Genomic DNA, 5,455 nt, shown 5'->3' on the forward strand with positions numbered 1-5,455 from the left:
GTATATGGAGGCTTTGAAGTTTGAGCCTTAAAGCAATATAAATATGTTTTCAAGACAAAAATCAAAAGACTATATTATGTTCTAATACAGTGGATATTAACTGCGATTCTGGTTTCAAGAAAATTCTTTCATTTTCTTTTTTTGCTATTTTATTCTATCTAAATGATATTAGTTAGGTAGAAAATTAATAATTGCCATGGGAGCTAAGCTTAATTACTTAAAAATCAACTTGAGGGCTGGCCAGATGGCTTAGCAGGTAAAGGCACTTCTTGACAAGCCTGATTACCTTATTCATTTTTCTGGATCCACATGATAGAAGAGAGCCAGTTCAGAACTATTGTCTTCTGACCTCCACATTAACACTACACCATATCTGTGCTCCCCTTCTACTTATGCACATACATGAGCATGCACACACCTATACACATGACTTTTAAATTTCTTAACTTAAACTTTTGTTGTTAGAACAAAGTGCTAACAGATAAGTCCATTAGAATAAAGCTAATTTATAAAGACACAATATCTTTAGGAAAAGGTACAATAATGAAACCATAGTCATTAGTTAAATGGTCAGAACAGAACAAAACAAAACAAAACAGAAATAAGTTTAATGGATAAGAGTTAGAAGAGAAAATGTGTTCAGAGAAGCCACATGCCATGATTAGTTGGGGAAGGCAGATCTGGAACATAGCCACATGATCACTGCCAAGGGTTTCAAGTCTCATCCCAGTACAGATAACAGAATTTTCTTGTCCATGTTTACCCACCCAGCTACCCACCCACCCACCCACCACCACAGAGGTAAAGTTCTCCCTTCTGTTTAGGGGAGTATCATGAACAAGCTATGTCAGAAACAGGAACATATGCATCTTTTCACAATATTACAATTTTTATGAATGATAGATTCACAAGCAGCTTCAGTTTTATTGGCTGAAATTTGCCACGTAGTCTTCTCTTTTTTCTAGTCTTTACTAATATTAATTTTAGGCTACATATTACACATCATTCATTAAATCTATCTCTAGTATCTAGATGCACATATATGTATGTATATGTTACAACATAGCTACAAAAGAGATAAAGAAGCTATAGCAAAACTCCAGGAGACCTAACTGAAAGGAAAAGGCAAGAAGTTAATATGGGTGCAAAGGGAATCTTGGCAAGGATGGCAGTGAGGTAAGAGGGTGAGATCCGATCAGATTGTTGTAGATCTACTGCAGAGTCAAGCCACAGAATCGAGCTGAAAGGAACTTCAGGGTTGAGCAGCCGAGGTGAGATGCAGGACACTGATGGCCATGAGAGTGAAGTGAAGTACCGGGTCCTGATGGATGAATGGGCAAGTGGACAGACAGACTAGGTGCTCAGATGTCAGGTCAATGAGGCTGCCACCACTGTATTGTTAGGTATCCTTCTCTTTATGGGGTCCAGGTGAAGGTGTTGCACCCCTTCTTCAGTTGCTGTTCAATAACTTCGCTGGTGTTCCTGATATACTTGTGCAATCCCAAATTTATAGGATGATATTCTATTACCTGAGACTTTCCTACATGCATGCTGTGTATTTTGATCACTGCCACCCCACCCCCATCTCCTCTGCTCCAATTTCAACCAAGAGCTCATAGGTATCCCAGGATTATTGAAAAGCAGGAGAAGGGGTAGTTTGTTGCCTTGCTTGGGGCTTGGTACAGTGCTATTACACAGGAGTCTTTTACTTAGATGATTCAGAGATAATGTACCTGCCTATGGAAGAATTAAGACCAGCAGCAATGTTCTTATGAATGTAAGCTGAGGCATTCCAAGGCATTGGAGGGTAGTCTGGAGGTACTAGTGTGTTTTTTAAAAAGAGAGCCAGGATATGTTTGATAGATGGGAGTATGATGGAATGGGAGGGGTGCCTTAGGGCATGGGATGGGGAGTTGAGAAGGGAGTAGAGACAGAAAGGCAGAAAGAGAGAGTGGGGTGCCGGGGGTGGGTGGGTGGGGAGGAACACATGGAGAAGGAGGGAGAGAGGAAGAGAGGGGGCAGAGAGAGAAGGGGCAGAGAGAGTAGGAGAGTAAGAGAGTCAAAGAGAGAGGAACAGCCAAACAGTCCCTTTTATAGGAAGATAGGCCTATCTGGCTTGTTGCCAGGTTATAGTGGTGTGGTACCTAGAAGGAATGCTGACAGCTATCTTGGCTGTGCCTAACTTCACCTTTGTCCAGGTTCTTCACCTTTTCTTTCCCCTCCTTCAGTTGCATGGAAACATAATCTGTGTCCACACAAAGCCCATAAGGATAGATTCAATCCCTCATAATGAACCCGTCCGAGCCCAGTTATATTTTCCATTTTATCATGCTATGTCTCACATTTCTGGTCAGTGTTGTTTGATCTCAAAACAAAAGTCACCATTAGTTAATATCTACTATGGACTAGACACACTCCATCTTAGTAGTAAATTCTCAGATGTCTACTTTTTATGCAGTAGACACTGGGTTTGCACATGGAGAAAATAGCTTTGCTATGCATTGTGTTTTCAAGTAATTAAACAAGTTTTTTTTCATCAGTCTGTATGGCTGAGGAGATGAGTGTTCCCTCACAGGCAAACTCCTGTTATGCCGTGTTATTAATGAGGGGTCTAAAGGAGAGTGCACAATGCAAATATTTCATCTGTGAAGTTCTTTGTGGGTTGGGGATTTTTGAAGTAAGAGCTACAGGCAATTAACGGCTGCTAAGAGAAAGAGAATCATTGTCTCCAGAAAGAAGCCCTCTGATAGTTATTCATCCTAAGTGGTCAGCCTTAAACTATACACATATGAGCAACACTAAATAGATTCAAAGACTGTATTTATATATTAGTATGTATATATGTATTTGTAATAATAATTAAAGAAGAGATCATGAATTTGAAGGGAGTTGGGGCATGGGAAGAGTTGGAGGAAGAAGAAATGGTGGAAATAATGTAAATACAGTCTTTGTGTATGGAATTAAAAAACAAAAATTTAAATTAAAACGATGAGAAAATGACAAAACAAAAACAAAACAAAAACCAACCCTCACCCTGCAAGTTAACGTGAAGAAAAGAGTAGAACTCCAGAAGGTTACAATGGTAAGGAGGAAAGCTTTTGAAGTTGAGCCAGAAGTAGATTGAGTAGTGTTAGGAGAAAACCACTTTGGGGAATCATCTTACAGCAGAGTCTTTACACTATAGTTTTACAGAATTCTCCTCTCCCCCAACCCCTGTCCCAAATCTGTCTGACTTCTCCAGATAGCCCCGTTAGTTGAGGAATTAGGCAAGACTTTTAAGAAGGAAAGGGCTAGGATGAATGGTGTGCTGGTTAGTTGTTACTGTAAATTTGACACAACCAACAGTTACAGGGAAGAAGTCTCACTTGAGGGATTTCCCAGATCATATCAGCCTGTGACTATGCCTGTGGGAATTGCCTGAATTTTTTTATTGGTGTGGGAAGATCCATCTCACTGTGGTGATGCCACTCCTGGGCAGGTGCTCCTGGATTGTGTAAGAAAGCTAGCTGAGCATGAGGGAAGGCCGGAATGAGTCAGTAAGTAGCTTTCCTTCATGGTTCCTGCCTCAGCTCCTGCTGAGTTCTGCTGTGACTTCCCTGATGATGGACTCTTACTCAGAAGTGCAAGCTGAAACAACACTTTCTTCCCAAGTTACTTTTGGTCAAAATGTTCTAGGAAAGAAGGACTCAGTGAGGATCCCTGGGACTTCCTTGATCTCCAGGTTGCCAGAGGCTATTTTCAGTAAGTTGCAAATTTTGCTAGGGTCAGGCAGCATGGAAAAGTGCTGACAAATTAGACTTATGAAATATGTATTGCATGCATTGAAGGTCAGGCAAGGAAGTGGTTCACCATAAAATACAATCACCTTTCAGATAGTGTGGATCGTGGCAAGACTTAGAACGAATCATAGATTAGTTTCACTGATAAATCTTCATTTGTTGACAACACCCCTAAAAGGAAATGAATAACAAAACCATCAAAAACGAAGCTTATCTTAAGAAAACTATCAAAAATTAGTTGTGGAGAACATTTTCTTAGGAAGTAAAAGAAAGGTTGTATGCAGGGACAATCTCTATCAAATCCTTATTTTACATTTCATGTACATATACTCATTTTGTTAACCTGCCTTGTGCTCAACAATTGTTCACACAGAACTAGATACATGAAAGACACTGTGGGGAGGGAACAACAAGAGAGATGGAATTGATACCTTTCAAAACTGGCCCTGTAATCAAGTCAATCTCAAAGCAGACAGCAAGTAATAAGATACGTTTAGAAGAGAGCATGGATGGTCATTATTATAATCCAAGAGAGGAGAATTTTAGAGATGTATTCCAGAAGGCAGTGGGATTTTGATGAGGCCTCAGAAGTGTAGAAAAGTGTGGGAGACTGATGGCTATGGATGAGAGAGTTGTCCCAAATGAGGAGTTAAATATCCATCAGAACCTGAAATGTATATTTATGTTTCTTAATGGTTTCGGGAATAATATTGGAAGATAATGACTTTTGAATGAATTTCCCTCATTCAGAAATTTGGGCCTTCTCAGGGCTGTGATCTTCCCTGTTTGCCAGGAATAGTGACAAGCCAGTTGCATGTTATCTTAGAAAATAGAACAGAATACTTTTGTTTGCTAAGGCAGTTTTACCTACAAAAGGCAAAGTTGTGTGATCTGACTAGCCCTGCACCAACTTATAAATGGAAGTTTTCTCTAAGAAACAGGGATAGCGGGAGCTAAACCATAATAGAGGTAAAAAGGAAGTCCCACTCTCAGCCAGCTGATGCAGAGATATCTTCCCCACTACTGTAATTAAGTTGGTTGAAGGAAAATGTTTTTATTTAATGGTTAACCTGGGATATGCTTGCAGAATTGGGCAGAAGAGAAGCAGGAACATTTCAATAGACATTTGTGAATTCCTGCTTTTCCTAAAAACTATGTCTATGGGCTGGGTTTTTTGATCCTGAGCAAACCCTGTCTCTAGAAAAGCATACCCTATCATTTCACACACACACACACACACACACACACACACACACACACACACACACACACACACAGATATCTCTATTTCCCATGTTTAATGAAAATGTGGGAAGATTTACATAAGCTTTTACAATCAAGAGTGTTTTATTTGATCTGATTTGTTTATTACTGAACCCTGACATCACTGTGACCTTTGACCACTTCATTTTCTTTTGAGGCTCTGTCCTCCTTCACTTACTTCACTTGGCTCAGGTCAAGACTTTGATTCGATCATTCAACCTCTAACTGTTTCAGTTTCTTACTGAATGATCCTGCTGTAATGTTAAGTTGAAGGGATCCAACCTCAAGTCCTCTCACGCACATTTGTTTGTTTGTCTTGGCTTCATAAAACCAGTTTGACATTTGTTTTCCAATTTCTTCTGGACTTTATAGCATGTCTTCTAAAGGTTTTTTTTTTTTTTTTTTTTTTTTTT

At 39.6% G+C, this 5,455-nt stretch overlaps 1 protein-coding gene across 7 annotated transcripts in view; it reads left to right on the plus strand.

Annotated features, from left to right (window-relative positions):
• Positions 1–5,455, plus strand: part of Ccr9 (C-C motif chemokine receptor 9) — a 106,559-nt gene that overhangs the window by 43,580 nt on the left and 57,524 nt on the right. The window lies entirely within an intron of this gene.

This window comes from Mastomys coucha, unplaced genomic scaffold (assembly GCF_008632895.1).
Source record: "Mastomys coucha isolate ucsf_1 unplaced genomic scaffold, UCSF_Mcou_1 pScaffold23, whole genome shotgun sequence".
Lineage (NCBI taxonomy): Eukaryota > Metazoa > Chordata > Mammalia > Rodentia > Muridae > Mastomys > Mastomys coucha.